We start from the raw sequence: 21,439 nt of genomic DNA, 5'->3' as shown, positions 1-21,439 counted from the left end.
CCCATTTTGGCAGAAAATGTAGGCTGCTTAATAATGTGAGAGAGCCTTCTTAAGTAGTCTTGCCTTTCATTGGACACACCTGCCAAACTAATTAGCACAGGTGTCTGCAATTGCTTACAGTGATATAAAGAGCCCTGACACACATCACCATCAATGAGTTTAACTGACAAACAAACAAATTCTTCCCTTATCACTCCTAAACACTTTTTGCATAATAATTTGGAACGCGGTGTACATGTGCTTTTCCACAAAACACCAGTGGTTCACGTAGTGAATCTTACAGTTCTAACTTGCCAACCGTGGTCTGTATGGAATTGTTCAATAAAGGGCCCAAAATTAAGATAACATAGATGGGAGAGGTCTCTATGAATAGGAATTCCTAAGTATTTGATACCCTGTGAGGGCCAGGCAAAGGGAAAGTTGGACTGGATGGAATCCTATATGGATTTAGGGAGGGAGACATCGAGGGCCTCAGACTTCGCTGCATTGATTTTAAAATTTTACCATGTAACAAAGTGATCTATTTCAGCCATAACAGCAGGGATGGATATATGTGATTGAGTGATATATACTAGGACATGATCAGCAAATAGAGAGCACTTGTACTCGGTGCCTCCCACCTCAATCCACCTAATATTGGGGTTATGGCGAATTGATGAGAGCAGGTGCTCCGTCACTAGGATGTATAAGAGAGGGGACAGAGGACATCCCTGCCTTGTCCCATTGGTGATTGTGAAAGGTGATGAAAATGTTCTGACGCACCCCCTGGGCCTTGGGACACCCGGAGCCGGACCCTTTTTGGTGGATGCTGGTGGTTGTAGTCTTCGTGGCGGCGATCCGGTTCCGTGGCTCAGGGCGGTCAAACCAGTGGCGGAACTATTTATGTGGTTTTGATGTTTAAATGTCCGACTACGCCACCCGTGGATTGCGGTCAGAGTGAACCGCCGCTACAGGGCAGACCGCTAAGGCTGGTGTTGTGGGTGCAGCAGAGCGTAGCATAACTCCCCACGGGAGGAGTATAGCCTCAGGGCAGTGTATGCGGAGGATGGGGGTGATGATGCAGGGCAGCAGCAGTAACGACACGGAGTCAGTGATGCAGTTCAGGGCCTTTACTCACAGTTCTTATTATCCAGACCACGTCTGCAGGTAACGGCTGCCCACGTCGTACTGTGCTCACCAGGTGAGGGGCTCAGACAACTCCCAGATAACTTTGGAGCGCTTCACAGGACCCCCTTTGTGTGTCCTTTTTTCTGACCTTTCTTACCAACACTTCTGTCCGGCTGCCTCGGGCCTCCTCTTGGTAAACTTGGCGCCAGTTTCCCTGACCCTATGTGGTGCCTTCCTAGCGGGTGGAGCAAGGGGCTGCGCCACATAAAATGTCAGAGCCTCCGGTTTCTAGCTGAGGGTCGTTTCCTGCCTCCACTAGTTCGGGGACCGGTCTCCCCCTTTGGCCTGACCCCTCCACGCAGGTGGATTCGGGCGTGCGGTGGCGACTCGCCCGTCCGCACCCCTGGGATCCCTTCATTCCTCGTTCCTGGAGCCTTCTCCGCTCCTCTTCCTTCCTTCTCCCTCTTGCAGGCCTGGGCCTCTGTTACTAGGCCCGCCTCCGGAGCAGAGCTCATGCAGAGCCCCTGCTCCCTGCCACTTCTGCTCAGACTTCTCTGCACTGAACTAAGATGGTGCCCACCTTTTATACTCCCTTCTCAATGCACCCAGGAACTGCTTCCTCCCTGCTCCTGCACTGCAGGGTTCCCCTTCCTCAGTGTTCCCTCCCCCCACTCCAGCCAGGGACAGGGACTGTCGTGCCCATCTCAGGGGCATATTGGTCGCCCTGCCCCACGGCAATGTGGTGTAATGCATGCAGGTGTCGGGTCCTGATCCACACTCCATCCTTATCTGAGAGTGAGATATCACACCTCTGGGTGAGGTGCAATACGTCTGTAGCAACCGAGCCCTCGGTGCTACAGTTCCATTTATCTTCAGCCTAGGTGACGTATTGTGATACAGGGCCGTGATTTTGGCTATAAAAGGGTCCCCTAGACCCCTACCCCAAGCTTTTTAAGAGAATCATATATGGCGTGCCAGGAGACTCTATGGAATGCTTTCTCAGCATCCAACGAGAGTATCTACTTACAAATTTTTAACTGCATCTAGCCCAGGAAATACTTTGTGCCTAGTAGCAGTGTCTGCTAGTCAGCGGATTATCCCGGCTGTTAAGCAAGCTACACCACCTGTAGTTTGGACACTTAATTTTTTCAAAGGAAATGCTTCGGGACCACAGGATACTCAGTGAAGAGCATCAGGAGGCACCCCAAGGCATAGGGGCTGGGAATGGCTCTAGGATGCCTTGCGGTGGACAGCCGAGCTCGATCCTTATAAAAGCTTTTTAACTGCAGCAGCTTTAGTGGACGCTACTGGAGCTGGAATTACGCGGCTGCTGGCATGAGACTTGCCCTCCAATAGATCCTTGTAAATGGATTTAAAGTGTATTCATTCAAATTAGAGGGACAATTTAAATTAAAAAGCTTAGAGCTGCCTCCACCACAGGGGGGCTCTCTCGACCCACCAGCGGACAGGCACCAGTATTGGGAGAGGGGGGCTGGCCGTCAGGGTTCACCGCGGCTCTGGCACAAACCCGGCGACACGGAGGTGGCACGGGCAGGAGCGGACTGGCCGTCTCGGCTTCTCACTTTTTGGATTTTAGAAGGGCATGACATGCCTATATCTGTGTCTCCCCCTCCTTTTACTCCTCCACCTCTTTTCTTTTCGCATGACTATATGTACTTGTCACTTTTCCATGTGTTAGTTGTGTCTTCTGAGCAGTTTGTCAGCTTTTGGACACCTTTGAAGGTGTTTTCTATGTGTTTCTATGTGTTTTTGTTTGCCTGCCATTGGTTTTAACGGTGTTCGAAGGTGTTCGACGAACAGTTCGATGAACAGTTCGGCGAACACACGGGTGTTCGACGAACCGAACCGAACTCGAACACTACGGGGGTGGCTCAACACTAGCAATGATACTAACTATAAAATGTATTAGTGGGGCAAGAAGGGGAAAGTGCTTTTACTTTGAGCTCCTGTAAGGCTATGTGCCCACGATGCAGAAATGCTCCGGATTTTTCCTGAGCATTTCTGCATCTCCCTGGCAGAAAAAAAGCATGCGGATTGTACATGCATTTTTCCTGCCAGGGACAAGCGGAAGTGAAGCGTTCTTCACATGCATTTCCGCATGCGGGTTGTCAAGCGCTTTCCAAGCGATTTTAGCATCACTTGGAAAGTGCTTAACAACTTGGTCACACTATATAAATCCATGCAAACGGCATGGATTTATATAGTGTGACCGTAAAGAATGGTAAAAAATAAAAAAATAAATCTATACTTACCTTCCGATGGCCCCCGGAGTTTTTATCTGATGCATCTCGGCTTGCCGGCAGCTCGCGGTGGACTAAAGGACCTGCCGACGTCAGCGGTCGTGTGACCCATCACATGACTAAATGACGTCACGGCAGGTCCTTTTCAGACAATCGCGAGTTGCCGGCAAGCCAGGACGCATCACTATGGAGACCGGGGGCCATCAGAAGGTAAGTATAATATTTATTTTTTATTTTATTAATTTTTTTTTTACAGGTGCTATGATACCCGGGTCCGGAGGAGAGTCTCCTCTTCTCCAGACCCGGGTACCAGCCGCACATTGAAACGCTTGGATTCCGCATCTGCAGATGCAGTAATGCAGAATCCATGCGTTCCAATGCAAGTCAATGGCGGCAAAAACGCCGCGTTTACGCAAAATAATTGGTAGTGCTGCGGATTTTTCCGCAATGATAATCCGCAGCGGAAATTTCCGTAGCATGTGCACAGCACATGCGGATTATCATTGGGGAACATGGCAGGCCTTCTACCATGCGTTTTTAAGCGTTTCTGCAGCAGAATTGCCGCTGCGGAAACACTTAAAATACGCATAGTTGGCACACAGCCTTACTTGTATTTTGCGGTTGAGGAAATTGTGTGTGAAAATGAGTGTGGTTAACAAAATGGGTGTGGCTTTAAAGTGAGTGTGGATTCTTAACACAAACATAAAAATTTAAATTCCATCTCTGGGTGAGCCAGTTCTGATGCCTCCACATATCAGACCACACAGGGAGAGAGCTAAGAAACAGTAAACACAGCAAGACTGGATCAAACAAACCACACCACCTCAGATGTTTCCTTAAATGCTTTTTTAAAAATTTTTATAACAGGAACAGCAAAATCATAAAAGATTTATATGGCATTTCTGACATCAAGTGTCCTTACTGATGATGCATGAAAAAGAGGAATAATATTTATTAAAATATCTTTGCTTCTTATTAACATATGGGTCGAAAAATTAGTAAAAATTCAATTTGCATATTGCACACATGTAAGTTGTGTACCAGGGGTGTTCTTCAGGACTCGGCGGAGATACGGATGAAGAAAATCGACTCTTACACAGTTCATTCTCAAGAAAAACTATTTTAACCAAACAATAGAAAACATTCAAAACATTCTGCATACATTTATCAAACGGCTGGAACCTCTGTGCTATACAGCGTGGCACTCAAGATAATGTCTTCAGTAAACTCAGACGAGTAGTCCATCCTCAACTGTATAGAAAACATCCCAAAAAATACTGTGACGGCTGTTTAGCTGTGAGTGAAGTCTATCGCAGTTAAATAACTGTCCAATAATGCTCTGCAGAAACTTTTATTTATTAAACAAACAGAAAACATGGTAGCAGATCCTTTAGTCCTGGATGCTGAAGGTACCAATAAATGTATTTTACATCAGTCAATTTGCGTAACTATCTAACTACAGGCTATATCTCAGCCTTAGGTATTTTGGAGCCAAAATGTTATGTGATGCGTGCACAGTTACTCACTGCGGGGCCCCTCCAACCGGGGAGCAGTACCAATGATGCTGGTAGTAGTTTGAGTCCTCAGCGGCGTCTTTCACCTCTCACTGTGGGTACTGGCCTTTAACGTCTTTTAACAGCATTCCTGACAGAAATCTCCTCAAATCTAGACAGGTTCTGGTCACGAGCAAGTTCAGCACCAATCTGCAGCTTCTCTGCTGTCTGTGAGATGCTCCCAGATGCAGATGCTGCTGGATTCACTTCCAGCAGGTCCTTTCACTGTTTAGGACATCTCTAGACTGCACACAAGATGGCTACACTTCCTCTTTCTGTGTACCATGAGTCAGACTGTAACGCCTCCTCTGACACTTCTATATGCATAACAGTCTTTCAACAATACTAAAACAACAGCGACATCTGGAGGCCAGATAATAACATCAGTGTAAAGAAGTAAAATCTATTTACAACAAGTACAGTGTTACACTGGTATGAATACAGATATACACAACTATATCACCCGGATGGATTGACACACATCTCACACACATTTGATATAGTAGTAGAATCAAATCATGAGCACAACCAGCAGTATTGGAATTCTAGGAGGCAACATCAATAACATCAACAGGAAAAAAATAGAATTTTTAATATGAATATGAATAACAGTTAGAGGGAAGAAAGAGGCATAAGACAATCTAGGGAAAAATGATCAAAAATGCACAAAAAAGCACAAAACATTCAAAAACACAAAGCACAAAAAAACGTTAAAAAAACATACAAGAAATTGTGCATGCAAAAAAACCTTAAAATATCATATGCACAGATAATTCCTTTAATGAGTTATTCCTGAGCGCTATTAAAGAGTTATCCCCAATCAATTGGAATAACCACTGGGACCTCCTGCAATCCCAAGAATGGAGCTCTAGAAACTGGGAACTGCAGGGCCCTGTCTAAAATGAAGTGGAAGTGCACATGCTCACCTCTGCTTCATTTATGGTCTTTGAGACTGACAAATACAGTTTTACACTATCCAAACAAATCCCATCAACAATGAATTATGTCCAAGCCTGAAACTTGCACATCTACTGTGCCTCAGCTGGGGACTTCCCCAGTATACAGTGACCCATGAATTGTGTTCCCATATACAGCACCCTCAGCACACATTTACCCCAGCACACATAGTATCCCTTTCAATAATAGATCCTGAAGTAATGTATGTCAGTTGTTTGGCCCACGATCTGGAGAACCATGGCAGATAGCAGACAGGCTTCAGGAGCAGCAGGACTGCAGGAGACTCTGACAAACTGTGGCAACTCTTTTGTTAAGTAGCACAGTGTGGCCATGTTCCCGTTCTACTGCATATGGTGTCCATAGTGTTACATAGAACAGGTAACTTCTACTATATCCGTACCCAGAGAATTATTACTGTGTGCTATCTGTGTTGTTGCATAGGACGGTAAGTAATATCACTACGTTATCTGTACTCAGAGAGTCATCACTGTCTTCCCTGCTGCGTTACATAGGACTTTGGGTAAAATCTACTACATCATCGGCACTTATGATGTACTGTGATATCTGTAGAGTTACTGTACATAGATAGCATTTATGTGAAGCATGGGATTTTCAAAGATGACAGTCTTTGATAGATGCAAAAATTCCAAAGGAGTTTATTTTAAGCAGTCCTTTTCTTCAGCAAAAGAATGTAACATTAAGTAAAAATCCACATTTTACTCAACATAAGCCTTTGACATCAGGCTGTTGCAGCTCCATATAACATAATCATAAAACAAGACCTCACAACTATCCACCCTCATTGCTGTTAATCGTGACCTTTTACACACATGAAAACTCCCACAATTCTTTGCAGTATTCACTATATAATACCAGAAGGCTTCTGGCCTGACTCCTATAATGTCAGAGCAGACACACCCTGCTGCCCCTGAACAAGTGCAGGTAAGTGAATTTGTTCCATATACACTATTTAAACAGACTGTTATACATATACATTGTTCCTAGCTGGCAACACAGAAGGAGTAGAAAAAGTGCATTAGGTGGCCAGCCTAATAGGAAAAGTAGGTGATAAGACGCGTTGACACACATTCACACAGAAGCTGTCAGACCAGAAAGTCATGTACCACTACCAGGCTTAAAAACTTTGAAAAACATTCTACTTCTTCACAATTTATTACACTATCTGCGCTATGAATTATTACTGTGTTGTGAGGTATTATATAGTGCTACAAGTAACATTTATTACATGATCCGTAATTACAATTCTTATTGTGTTATCTGTGGTGTTAGATGGGACTCTAAGTAACATCTACTACATTTTCTGTACTCCGCGTTATAACTGTGTATTCTATGGCTTTACATAGGACTACGGTGAGATCTTTAGCATTATCTGGAGTGATGAGCGAGCATAATTTCAAGTACTCGGTACTCGCCCGAGCATCTCAGTACTCAAGATGCTTGGAGCTCGCTGAGTTCTTGCGAGATGCTCGGGCGGATGCTTGGGTCCCCTCCCTGTATGTTTGGCGCTCTTTACAGAGCCAATGAACATGCAGGGATTGCCTGCCACTCACTTTAATGCCGCAGCCATGTTGGTTGTGGCATTACAGTGATTGGCTGGCCGCTATGTCATCAGGTTTATATCAGACCTGGCGCCACTGTGCTTGTGAGTCTGCTCCGCAATCAGACAGTGTAGGGAGAGGTGCTGCTGAGCTAGGGAGAGATTTGGTTGTGTATTAGGCACTTTAGGCAGAAAACAAGTAATTACACATATCCATCTCAACAAACAGTCCTTCTGAGGACTAATTCATCTGTAGAGATATCAGGCAGGCAGTGTATATAGCATACTGCAGTGCATATAGCACAAGAGGCTCCATTACAGTTCTGTCTGCTGCTGCTGCTGTTAGGCATTTCTAGACATAGGCCCAGGTGTCAGGGGCCAGGAATAATTTTATTGGGGATCTTAATCCTCATTATTCGCTTAAAAAGCAATCCAGAAAACTGTTTTTCTGCGCCATTTGCTTGTTGACCGTGCAGAATACAGCCAGGTCCTTTCCACATAACAGCGCTAAAAATCTACCTATTTAAAACTGTGGTTTGTCCGTCACACGGATCACATATAATTGCGCTGAAAATACTGCCATTTCTGGCCTCCGTTAAAAATTAGTTTCAATGTGTCAGTGAAGCTATTGACACAAGTTTGCTGTTCAAAATGGATACCTACAGTCCAGGTATTTAAAATGGTGGTTTGTCCATCACACGGATCACATATACGTTTTCAGAAAATGCGGCCATTTCTGGCTTCTATTAAAAAAATTTCAGTGTGTCAGTGAAGTTTTTTACACCAGTTTGCTGTTTAAAATAGTTACCTACAGGCCAGGTATTTAAAACTGGTTTCTCCGTCACACGGATCACATATAACTATGCTCAAAATTCAGCCATTTGTAATGAGCATGGAAGATATTGTCCTCCATTTAAAAAGGGCAAGGCGTGTGGCAAGGGATGGAGAACTGGACGCGATGGTGATGGTGCATGCAGAGGCTGCGGCCGAAGCCATGGGCAAGCTGAAATTGTGCCATAACAAACACTCGCATCTTCTAGCCCGACCTTTCTGTCCCAATTCTTAGGGGACCACAGAACACCACTATTGAACCCAGAGCAGTGTCAAAAGGTTGTTGGTTGGATAGCGGACAATGCTTCCAGTCACTTAGCCACAACCACCACCACCACCCTGTCTTCCACTCGGTCAAGTCTCAGTAGCTGTGAGTCTGGACTGCATATTCTTAACCCTGATCTTCCCTCCTCCCACCATGCCGAGTGCCCGAAGACAACTGATCCCACACTCTGAAGAGCTATTTACTTTTCCATTTATAGATTCAGGTCTCTCGCCAAATCCACTTGAAGCGAGGCAAGAGGAGATCGCATGTAGCGATGCCCAAATGTTTGAGCAGCCACAGTCACACGAAAGTGACGATGGTAAAATGTCACAAGAGGTGGACGATGATGAGACACAATTGCCAGAAAGTCAGGAGGAGGACCAGGTTGCGGAAGTGGAAGACGAGGTGGTGGATGATCTAGTAACTGACCCAACCTGGCAGGAGGACATGCAGAGCAAGGACAGCAGCACATAGGGTGAGGGAGGCAGAGCACCCCAACAGGCAGGAAGAAGCAGTGTGATGGCCACAGACAGAAGGCCGGCAACCGTTCCCCGTAATACCAACATGAAGGAAGTTGCCAGTACAACTGTTAAGTCTTCACGAGCCCGGTTGTTTTTTAAAGACTCTGCTGATAACTCCAAAATGGACATTTGCACCACCTGCCAGGCCAGCATCAGCAGGGGTGGCAAAACTAGCAGCCTGACCACCACCAGCATGATCAGGCACATGGCAGCAAAGCACCCGACTTTGTGGGCCAAATCCCAGGGTCCAGGAACAGTGTCTGCGGGTGACACCACTGCTTCTTCCGCTGTTGTGCATGCAAGCCAATCCCCTGTCCATGGTCCATGCGAAGATGCCTCCTGCCCTGCACCTGTCATTGCACACTCAAGTAGCAGCATCAGGAAGCAAGTCCATGTCCTTGTCCCAGCGCATTATTCAGTTGTCCATACCCCAGTACTTGGAATGCAAGCGCAAATACGCAGTCAACGCCCCACTGGCCCCACTACAAAATTCACACATTTCGTGACTGCTTGCGCTCGAAATGTTGCCTTTTAGGCTCATGGAGACAGAAGCATTCGCAACCTGATGGCAGCGGCCATCCCTCATTACTCGGTCCCCAGCTGCCACTATTTCTCCCAGTGTGCCATTCCCGCATTACACAAGCACGTGTCCCAAAATATTAGCCGTGCCCTCAACGCAGTTACCGGGAAAGTCCACCTAACCACGGAAACATGGACAAGTGCTTGTGGGCAGAGATGGTACATCTCTCTGACGGCACACTGGGTTAACATAATGGAAGCCGGGACACAGTCGGACATTGGGACGGAACACATCCTCCCGACGCCAAGGATTGCGGGCCCTATGTCAATCAGGGTTGCCCCCACAGTCTACAGCTCCTGCACCTCATCCTCCTCCTCCTCTTCAGCCTTAACCTCCAAAATGACCACATCAGTCACAAGCTGGAAGTACTGCAGCACTGTCTCGGCCAAGCGGCAACAGGCTGTGCTGAAGCTAATATGCTTAGGTGACAAACCACACAATGCTGAAGAGTTGTGGACAGCTCTGAAAGAGCAGGCACATCTGTGGCTCACACCGCTGAACCTGCAGCCAGGCATGGTCGTGTGTGACAATGGCCGGAACCTTTTGGTGGCCCTGAGGCGAGGCGAGCTCACACATGTACCATGCCTGGCCCATGTGCTTAACCTCGTGGTTTAGCGGTTTCTCAAATCCTACCCGGAGCTGCCAGATCTGCTTGTTAAAGTCTACCACCTGTGTGCCCATTTTAGAAAGTCACCTATAGCTTCCGCCGCCCTTGTCGTGTTTCAGCAGCTTTTGCAGCTTCTGGCTCACAGACTAGTATGTGATGTCCCCACGCATTGGAACTCTACATTACAGATGTTGGGAAGGATTTGTGAGTAGAAGAGCGCAGTTGTTGAGTACCAGCATCAACAAGGCCGTCGGTATTCAGTTTAGAATCCACACATAAGACCTCAGGAGTGGACATGGATGTCAGACATATGTACCATCCTCCAAAACTTTGAGGACTCCACCAAGATGGTGAGCGGCGATGACTCCATAATTAGTGTCACCATCCTGCTTCTCTGTCTTCTGAAACGCTCTCTGATCACAGTGAAAGAGGATGCATTGCAGGTGGAGAACAATGAGATGGAGTAAGGAACCATACAGGGTGATTACATACAGCCAAGCATCATCTCATCCCAACGTAGATTGGGTGACAATGAGGAAGAGGAGGAGAAGGAATAACAGGAGCTAGTTTCATGCGCTATAGACGGTAGTACCTGCACAACTGTCATACAGTCTGTTCAGCATGGATGGCCAGAGGACCGAGAGGAGGAGGAGGAGAGCGTGGTCAGTCATAGTCTTGTGAGGACATAGAAGTCTTGCCTATTAGCAGTCTGGCACGCATGGCTGAGTTTGTTACGCTGCCTTTACCATGACCCTCACTTTCTCAAAATTTTGGGTCACAGTCATTACTGGTTGGTGATACTTCTAGACCCATGCTATAAGGAGAACTTTATATCTTTTATTCTTGAGGCGGACAGGTCTACAAAAATGGGGCAGTACCAGAAGGCCCTTGTTGGGGAGCTATTAAAATAATTCCCATCTGAAAACTCTGGCGGCTGAGGTCAAAGTTCATTGGACAACCAAGGAGTACAGGCGAGAGAGACACAACTCCAATCCAGCAGAGGCAGGGGAACACTGTCAAAGTTCTGGGAGGATTTTCTCAGCCCCTCCCATCGCACAGGCCCTGAGGCGCGGGGTATTCTCACAAGTAGTGCAAAGTTTGGGAAGATGCTGAGGGAGTACCTTGCCGACTGTACAAACGTCCTCCGTGATTCCTCTGTGCCTTTATAATTATTGGGTATCCAAGCTGGATACGTGGAATGAACGGGCTCTCTATGCCTTGAAGGTCCTGCCTGCCCTGCCGCTAGCGTTTTATCAGAGCGGGTTTTTAGTGCCGCTTGTGGAATTATAACTGATGAGCACATCTGCCTTTCAACTGAAAATGCTGACAGGCTGACTCTTATAAAAATGAACAAGGGCTGGATGGGGCCAGACTTCTCAACACCACCGAATGATAGCAGCGTAACATAAACTCAAATCCAGTGTCTTTTCTTGGGAGGTGTATTCCCATTCACCTATTCACACCCATGTAGGGGTATACGCTTCCTGATTTTGGCTATTTGCTCTTGTCCTCATCCTTCTCCTCATCCTCCACCACCATATCACCAGGGTGACCGTCTGTGATGCAACACCCACATAATTTTTTTAAAGGGTGTTTGATGCCCGTAATTTTTTTTTTTTTTTACAGTATGTTCATGTATACCCCCCAGGGGTAAATGTTTGTCAGCCCATACACTTAGTGCATGGGCATTACAAGTATAGGAGACCCACCTCTTTCTAATGGGAACATTTTTTTATGAAGCCCTCATCCACATCTCTTCCAAGGGGCATTGGAGTGCCTCCCAAATTTTGGCAACCCTTGCCTTCACTGCATAGGCAAACACAATGGGAGACCCACTTCCTAATAATGGGAACATTTTATTTCAGGAGGCCCTCCTCTAAGTCTCTTCAAAGGGGTATTGGAGGGCAACCAAATTTTCAAAAGAGTATTTGGGTGCGCCCAAATTTTGAGCAGCCCTGCCACTCACTGTATATGCAATAACAGTATTAATATAGTACAAGGAAGCCAAAGATATACCTCCGGTGGTAAATGGTATGAGTATATATATTCAATTATATGCAGTATTAGACCACCCGGAGTAAAGGACTAATATAGGCAAAAGGGACAATCGGAAAAAACATAAAACAAGAAGCGGAGAAGAAAGCCGATCATAAAGTCCCAAATATCAAAGTAAGGTGAATAATCTCATTTTTATTAATAGACAGGTGATGACAATAAAAAATAATTAAAGATATTAAAAGCAGGGGCGAATGTCTGATTAAAAAATAATAAATAATAGTTCATGAGGGAGAGAACAAAAGGAGGGAGAGAACAAAAGGAGGAAGGTTGTTTATATAAATACAAGAGATAGGAGATAAAAACAAAAAACAAAATACACATAGTGTGTTTAAAAAGTGAGTAATAAATAGAAAGTACCAGTGCTACAAATATTAGGAGTATGGGGGAGTGTAAGCCCCCAAAGAATTATATAAGGATAATATGTCATAAAGTCATGTAAGTGTAAGAGGAAAAATAAAAAATAAAAAATAATGAAAATGACACCATATTATATACAAAATTATAATGTAAAGAGGTAGAGTAAACTACATAGTGCCAACATATGATATAACATCAGTGCATAATCAAAACCTATCACTGACGGTGTATAATAGTAGTAGGGGGAAAAGGCAGTGAAGATGACCGTGAATAGTAAACACAGAATAAGAATCCTCCAGTACAATTTAACTATATGATAAGGTATGTAATGGTATGAAGAATGACTTACAATTAATTTGAATAACTCCCATATGTCAGACATGTGTCCACCCCGACGCACGTTTTGGCAGAGCGCCTTCTTCAGGAGGTGATGCAATAACAGCATAGGAGACCCACTCTTTAGAAATGGGACCAACTAAGCATAGCCGGCTGATGGCTCTCTAAGAATAGTGAGGGCCGACTGCTGGCCCTTTAAGAATAGTAAAGGCCGCCTGCTGGCCCTATAAAAATAGGCTTTGTGACTGAGTCCCCTCCTTCATTAATGAAACCGGATGTGTCTGATCATGTCTCACACCCCACATGGCCAGATAAGGTTGTAAAATATTAAAATGGCATTTCCTGGTGAATGCATTTGTCACCGTTGAAAGCAATACAAAAGTGCAAAAACGCATCAAAAACGCTACGTGTGAACATAGCCTATGATGTGGAGGAGTATTTTTGTTTTTGTTTTTTTATTTTTCCTTATATACAAGTCATTACCCTGAAAAGGATGTTCCTTAACATATTTCCCAGGAAAATCCATTGTGGTTTCGTTTTTGTATGTTTTATTGTGAGTCTGTAAAAGTGGCTTAATACCTCTGACAACGTTGTTTGACATCAGTGACCTGGAAGTCAGAAATGCTTCCAGGGGTCTTCCCCATGCTGTTCCCATGCATTTAAGCACTATACCCATCAATTTGGGCAATTTTTAGGCCCTTTGCAGACCGCCGAGGGGAGCCGCTGGAAAAATGCTTGCGCTTCCCATAGACTTACATTGGGCTCGTTGCTCGGGTCGAGCACCCGAGTATTCCAGTGTGCTCAACCCAAGTATCGAGCACCCGAGCATTTTAGTGCTTGCCCATCACTAATTATCTGTACTAAGTTAGCACTCGAATCTGTGGTGTTACGTAGGACTGCAGGTAAAATCTACTACATCATCTGCATTTAGAGAATTATCACTGTGTTATCTATGGTGTTACATAAGACTTGTAGCATTTATTACATTATCTGCACTCAAATGTATTACTGTGTTATCTGTGGTGTGATAGAGTACTAGTAACATTTATTACATTATCTCTACTTAGAATTATTACTCTATGGTCTGTTATATTACATGGGACTGTAAGTAACATCTACTATACTTTCTGTGCACAGTTATCACTGAGTATTCTGAGGTGTTACATAGGACTGCAGGAAGCATCTACTGTTTATCTGTACCCAGAGTTATCAGTGTGTTATCTGTGATATTTACAAGGTCTTGCATTGGTAAGGGGGGAAGGCGGCAAAATATGTCATGAGGCTTGGACCCTGATATTTTTTACACTAGAAACACCTCTGTTAATGTTTAGGAAATAAAAAAAATAACTTTCAATGGTTTTTAAAGCTGTTTTCTGAGTGCCTCTATAAAATATTTGATATATGATGTCAACTATATGGGCTATATGGACATGGCATCATTATTTTTTTAAACATGACAAATATAGTTTGAGGTCTACATATATAGTGGTGATTCCCAATATCTGCTCTGAAAGGGAAAATGAATGCAACATATTTAATTAGAAGAATTTATATTCAAAATGTAATTAAATGAGACCAATCAGATTGGCTAGGAATTCATTCAGATTGGCTTGGAATTCATTCAGGTTGGCTAGGAATTCATTCACCTTGTGCTGAAGTTTAACACATTCAAATGGATGTGCTGTAGTGTTTGTTATTGCTAAAGTTCATCTCCGGGAAAATATCCTCTTTTTACTCCTGCGTTGCACATTAGCTCTAACATTGTAGTGTTGATGGTGGTCTATGTGTTTATTTTAGCTGACCATAAAGTGACCAAACAAGTTCTTCAATGGTGCACAAAGAGTACAGAACATGTGAGGTCTGAGCACATTTAGCCAGTGTTTTGGTTATGGGCCATTGAAAAAGGTATAACATTAACAATATGGTCATGTTAAATGGATGTCAAAGCAATGTCATGCAAGTCAATTCTGACATATTTATTCTATTAAAATCTACTTTCAAAAATGTAATATTTTGTTTATCATCTTAGATTAAATACATAATTTGTTTCTTCAGAATGATGTATGTATTCACATGAAATCGAAATTAAAATAAATTAATTTATTCTAATTATTTAATAAACATTTCTAATAAAGGAAATGTTTTCCCAATTAGTACAAATAACACAGTCCTCAATTCTTTGGATCATTTTTTAAAAAATCTTTACCACCAAGCAACAGGAAAATATTTTGGTTTAAAATGTACCGCATTTTTCAGACCATAAGACACACTTTTTTCCCCCCAATTTTTGGGAGGAAAATGGGGGGGGTGCGTCTTATGGTCCAAATGTTGCCTGCGGTGGTGGTGAAGCGGGATTGCAGGACCCCCCCTCCTTCAGGAATGTGATGATAGTAGCAGCGGTTGCAGCAGAGTTGAGGCAGAATGGCTGGGGCCGGAACCTGCGCCTGGCTGGTGCTGGGGCCAGTGTCGGGCTGTGAGCGGCGTCAGGCAGCGATGCAGCTTTCCGATGTGTGCAGCCATCTTCCTAGAGCTGTGATCTACAGGAAAATGGCTGCCCGAGTCGGCGCATGCTCAGACCGGCGGCCATTTTCCGGTAGATCACCGCTCTAGGAAGATGGCCGCGCACAGCGGAAACCTGCGCAGGCTGCTCTGCTTCACTGTCCCCAGCCCAGTACAGGCCACAGGCCCCAGCAGAGGAGAAGGCCAGACTGGCTAAAAGCCCCAGCCAGGCACATGCCCGGCACAGGCTCCACAGCATCTCAACTCTTCTGCTGCAGCCGCCGGCTTCCTGAGGGACCCTGCTTCCTGTAACCCTCGTTCCACCGCCCCCCAGGTAAGATACCTATATACCGTATCTATTCAGACTATAAGATGGATTCCCATCTTATAACATTTTTTTTTCTATTTTCCATCCCAAAATTTGGGGTGCGTCTTATGGTCCGGTGCGTCTTATAGTCCAAAAAATATGGTACTTTAATTTCACTTAAAATGCTAAAGGTCAGGGCCATAAAGATTATATATCTATTGAGAAGAGTTATAAATATAGCAGCTTTATGGGCACTGTGTGGAAAAACTGTTTAATATAGTTTCAAGTTGGGATCCAATCGCATTATGCATTTTATTATTGATATGCTATTAGCTCATTGATGTGCTGTTAATTAAAATATGAAATTACAATTTATACATGAAGAAAGTGAGGTGGCACACCGATGTAATAAAATCTTCTTTTATTCCATTTCCATTAAAAATGCAGGGAAGCGACACCTTTTGCGGACGACGGCCGTTTCGTGTATCTATCACGCTTCCACGGGTCCAGACTTCTGGAATCTCTGCACAAGGACTGAGTCGCTGGAGTGCTGGTTGCCTGTGCATCTGTATTTGAAATTACAAGCATATCACTATTTAGGAATAAGAATTACTGATGAAAAGGCTTTATTGCACCCTCTGATGATGGTTATTAAAAGGTTTTGTTGTCAAATTATAAAAAGATTATTAGGGTTCTTAAAGGGAAGGTGCTGTGATTTAATTTTCGTATTAATAGTTTTTATATTTTTAATACAAAATTCAATTAAATACATTAATATTTTTTTATACATTTTTATTTCAGCCACTGGGAGCTGCCATTTTCATTTGAGGTGTGTGTAATTGTCCGAGCAGGACACTTACACACCTCTGTTATGGCATCCCTGGGCATAAGAGACTGTAGTTGGATGGCGACCGCATCTCTTGTATTGAGGCCTTTCTCCTGCCTCTTAGCTGCGATGTGGGCATTCCCTTTGGGCTGTCCAGGTTGCAGCTGTGGGAATAGATTGCGGCTATTTTGTTGTAGCCCATGGTGTATGCTGTGGCCTTCATTTTCCCCCTGTCATCACACGCACTGCTCAGTGCATGTGATGACAGGATCTGCAGGTGGGAGAAGTAGCCGGGGAGCGAAGGTTCTGGGTGAGTATGTGCGGCGGCGATGAGCGGTGATCACAGCCTGTCATCAGTATTACAGTACAGTCACTACTCCCTGCCTACCTGTTCGGAACACAACAGGGAGATAATCTATCTGCTCTGCTCTGAATAGACAGGATTGGTCTTAGTGCTGCGTAGGAGTGATGGGAAGGTAAGTGCAACTGTTTGGTTTTTTTCTCTATGCATTGTAGAGATGGATGGAGGGGATATATATACCAGGATGGGATGGATGGAGGGGACCATATATACCAGGATGAGATGGATGGATGAAGGGGGCCATATATACAAGGATGGGATGGATGGAGGGGGCCATATATACCAGGATGGGATGGATGGAGGGGCCATATACAACCCCTGGTGAAAATTATGGAATCAACGGGCTCGGAGGATGTTCATTCAGTTATTTAATGTTGTTGAAAAAAAGCAGATCACAGACATGGCACAAAACTAAAGTCATTTCAAATGGCAACTTTAGGGCTTTAAGAAACACTAAAAGAAATCAAGATTAAAAATGTGGTACTCAGTAAGGGTAATTTTTTTCAGACGAAGCAGAGGGAAAAAATTATGGAATTACTCAATTCTGAGGAAAAAAATATGGAATCACCCTGTAAATTTTCATTTCCAAAACTAACACCTGCATCAAATTAGATCTGCTCATTAGTCTGCATCTAAAAAGGAGTGATCACACCTTGGAGAGCTGTTGCACCAAGTGGACTGACATGAATCATGGCTCCAACACGAGAGATGTCAATTGAAACAAAGGAGAGGATTATCAAACTCTTAAAAGAAGGTAAATCATCATGCAATGTTGCAAAAGATGTATGTTGTTCACAGTCAGTTGTCTAAAATCTGGACCAAATACAAACATGGGAAGCTTGTTAAAGGCAAACATACTGGTAGACCAAGGAAGACATCAAAACGTCAAGACCGGAAACTTAAAGCAATATGTCTCCAAAACAGGAAATGCACAACAAAACAAATGAGAAACGAATGGGAGGAAACTGACTGGAGTCAATGTCTGTGACCAAACTATACGAAACCGCCTAAAGGAAATGGGATTTACATACAGAAAAGCTAAACAAAAGCCATCATTAACACCTAAACAGAAAAAAACAAGGTTACAATGGGCTAAGGAAAAGCAATCGTGGACTGTGGATGGCTGGATGAAAGTCATATTCAGTGATGAATCGTGAATCTGTATTGGGCAAGGTGATGATGCTGGAACTTTTGTTTGGTGACATTCCAATGAGATTTATAAAGATGACTGCATGAAGAGAACATGCAAATTTCCACAGTCATTGATATGGGGCTGCATGTCAGGTAAAGGCAATGGGGAGATGGCTATCATTACATCTTCAATAAATGCCCAAGTTTACATTGGTATTTTAGACAGTTTTCTTATCCCATCAATTGAAAGGGTGTTTGGGGATGATGATATCATTTTTCAAGATGATAATGCATACTGCCATAGAGCAAAAACTGTGAAAACATTCCTTGAAAGAAGACACATAGGGTCAATGTCATGGCCTGCAAATAGTCTGGATCTCAATCCAATTGAAAATCTTTGGAAGTGGAAGAAAATGGTCCATGACAAGGTTCCAACCTGCAAAGCTGATCTGGCAACAGCAATCAGAGAAAGTTGGAGCCAGATTGATGAAGAGTACTGTTTGTTACTAGTGTTGAGCAAGCATGCTCGACACTGCTCGGTACTCGCCCGAGCAACACGCTACTCGGGATGTTCGGCGAGCACCGAGCATTTCCGGGTTACTCGGGCGGGAGCTCGGGTCTCCGCCCTGCATGTTTGGCACTCTTTACAGAGCCAATGAACATGCAGGGATTGCCAGCCAGTCACTGTAATGCTGCAGCCATGTTGGTTGTGGGCATTACAGTGATTGGCTGGCCGCACAGCGTCACCTCGAGTATTTAAAACCGGGCGCCGCCATCTTGGACACAGTTGCTCCGGATCAGACAGTGTAGGGACAGCGCTGCTGATTTAGGGAGAGATATATCCTGCGAAATAGTTAGTGTAGGGTCTGTAAAGGCTGCCAGATCAAACAAACAGTCCTTCTCAGGACTAATATCCATCCCAGATATCAGGCAGGCTGTATAGGAGACGCAGTGGTTATACCAGCAAACGCTGCATTACAGTCCTGTGTGCTCCTGTTGCTGAAATTGCTGGACTTAGCTCCAGGTCTCAGGGGCCAGCAAAAATCCTTTTTTTTCATCTAAATCCTCTTTTTTTTTCCTCCACACTGTACAAATACCCATCTTATTAACCTTTTGGTGTGCCCCCCCCCCCCAAAAAAAAAAGTTTGTCTTTGATTTTTCAGACACAAATTTATCTGTTGAAAATAGTGTGGTGTAGGCAGAGAAATAGAAGTGTGGTTTTGCAGTTCCATGGACCATTTGTATCTAAAAAAAACAGTTTGTGTGTCGCTCACTGTTCAGTCGCAAATATATATATTTTAAAAAGTCTGGTATACACCAGTAAATTATAACTGTTGTTTTGCTGTTCCACGGTAAAAAATCTCTATTATTCTGCTTTTGGCAATTTTTGCCGTAAAAAATAAATAGTGTCTCCTGATTGTTCAGACACAAATATATCTGTTGAAAATAGTCTGGCGTAGGCCCGAGAAATACAAGTGTGATTTTGCAGTTCCACGGGTCAAATCTCTGTATTATCACTTTTGGGCCATTTGTATCTAAAAAAAACAGTTTGAGTGTGTCGCCCACTGTTCATCCGCAAATATATATATTTAAAAAAGTCTGGTATGCACCAGTAAATTATAACTGTGGTTTTGCTGTAACATGGTAAAAAAATCTCTATTATTCAGCTTTTGGTATTTTTTCCGTAAAGAAAACAGTAATAGTTTCTCCCTGATTGTTCAGATTGTTTAAGAGTCGGGTGTAGGCCAGAGAAATAGAACTGTGGTTTTCCTCTTCCACGGTTCTAATCTACTTTTTATTACCCTTTTTCCATTGATAGTGCGAGTGTAAGCTATTTTACTTCTTTACAATGGGCAAGGCGCGTGGCAAGGGACGTGGAAGTGGACGTTCTGGTGATGGTGCGTGCAGAGGACGGGGCCGTGGCCAAGGTGAAAATGTGCCACAACCAACAGTCACATCTTCTCGCTACCATTTCTTGACCGAATTACTAGGGAACCACACAACAACACCAGTACTGCAAACTGATCAGTGTTAACAGGTTATTAATTGGATAGCAGATAGTACTTCCAGTTACCTGGGCACCACCACCTCCGTTCTGTCTTCCACACGATCAACTCTTAGTAGCCGTGAGTCTCGACCGCATAATCTTCCTCACCCTGATGCTCCTTCCTCCCACCATGCCGAGTGTCGTCAGACAGCAACCGATCCCACACTTGGACACTCTGAAGAGCTGTTCACTGGTCCATTTTCATATTTGGGCCCCTCGCCTGATACGCTTGAAGTGGTGGAAGAGGAGAAACCATGTAGCGGTGCCCAAATATTTGAACAGCCAAGGCCACAGGAAGTTGACGCTGGCAATTTGTCATAAGAGGTGGACGATGACGAGACACAATTGCCAGGAAGTGAGGAGGAGGATCGTGGTGTGCAAGTGGAAGAGGAGGAGGTGGTGGATGATCTAGTAACTGACCCAACGTGGCAGGAGGACATGCAGAGTGAGGCCAGCAGCACACAGGGGGAGGGAGGCAGAGTACCCCAACAGGCAGGAAGAAGCAGTGTGGTTGCCGCAGACAGAAGGCGGGCAACCGTTCACCGTAACACCAACACGAGGGATGTTGCCAGTACAACCGGTAGGTCTTCCAGAGTCTGGAATTTTTTTAAAGACTCTGCTGATAACCCCAAAAAGGCCATTTCTACCACCTGCCATGCCAGCATCAGCAGGGGTGCCAAAACTACCAGCCTGACCACCACCAGCATGATCAGGCACATGGCAGCAAAGCACCCGACTTTGTGGGGCAAACCCCAGGGTCCACGACCAGTGTCAGAGGGTGTAACCACTGCTTCTTCCGCTGTTGTGCATGCAATAGAACCACCTGTTGTGTGTGCAAGGCAATCCCCTGTCCATACTGCATGCAAAGATGCCCCCTCCTCTCAGTCTTCACTTGTTATGGCAGTTTCTCAAGAAACAGCATCAATGTCCACGTCCATGTCCCACCGCAGCGTTCAATTGTCCATATCCCAGAACTTTGAGCGAAAGCGGAAATTCGCAGCTAAAGCCCCACAGGCCACAGTCCTAAATTCACACATTTCATGACTGCTTGCGTTGGAAATGCTGCCATTTAGGCTGATGGAGACGGAATCCTTCCGCAACCTTATGGCGGTGGCCGTCCCTCGGTACTTGGTCCCCAGCCGACACTATTTTGCCCGGTGTGCCATCCCCACACTACACAAGCACGTGTCCCAAAACATCTGCCGTTCCCTCAACAACGCAGTTACTGGGAGAGTCCACCTGACAACGGACACGTGGACAAGTGCTTGTGTCCAGGG

Source organism: Phyllobates terribilis, unplaced genomic scaffold, assembly GCF_046119375.1.
Source record: "Phyllobates terribilis strain yellow unplaced genomic scaffold, ASM4611937v1 Scaffold_11__3_contigs__length_659146591, whole genome shotgun sequence".
Classification (NCBI taxonomy): domain Eukaryota; kingdom Metazoa; phylum Chordata; class Amphibia; order Anura; family Dendrobatidae; genus Phyllobates; species Phyllobates terribilis.
This window is presented reverse-complemented; position numbering follows the sequence as displayed.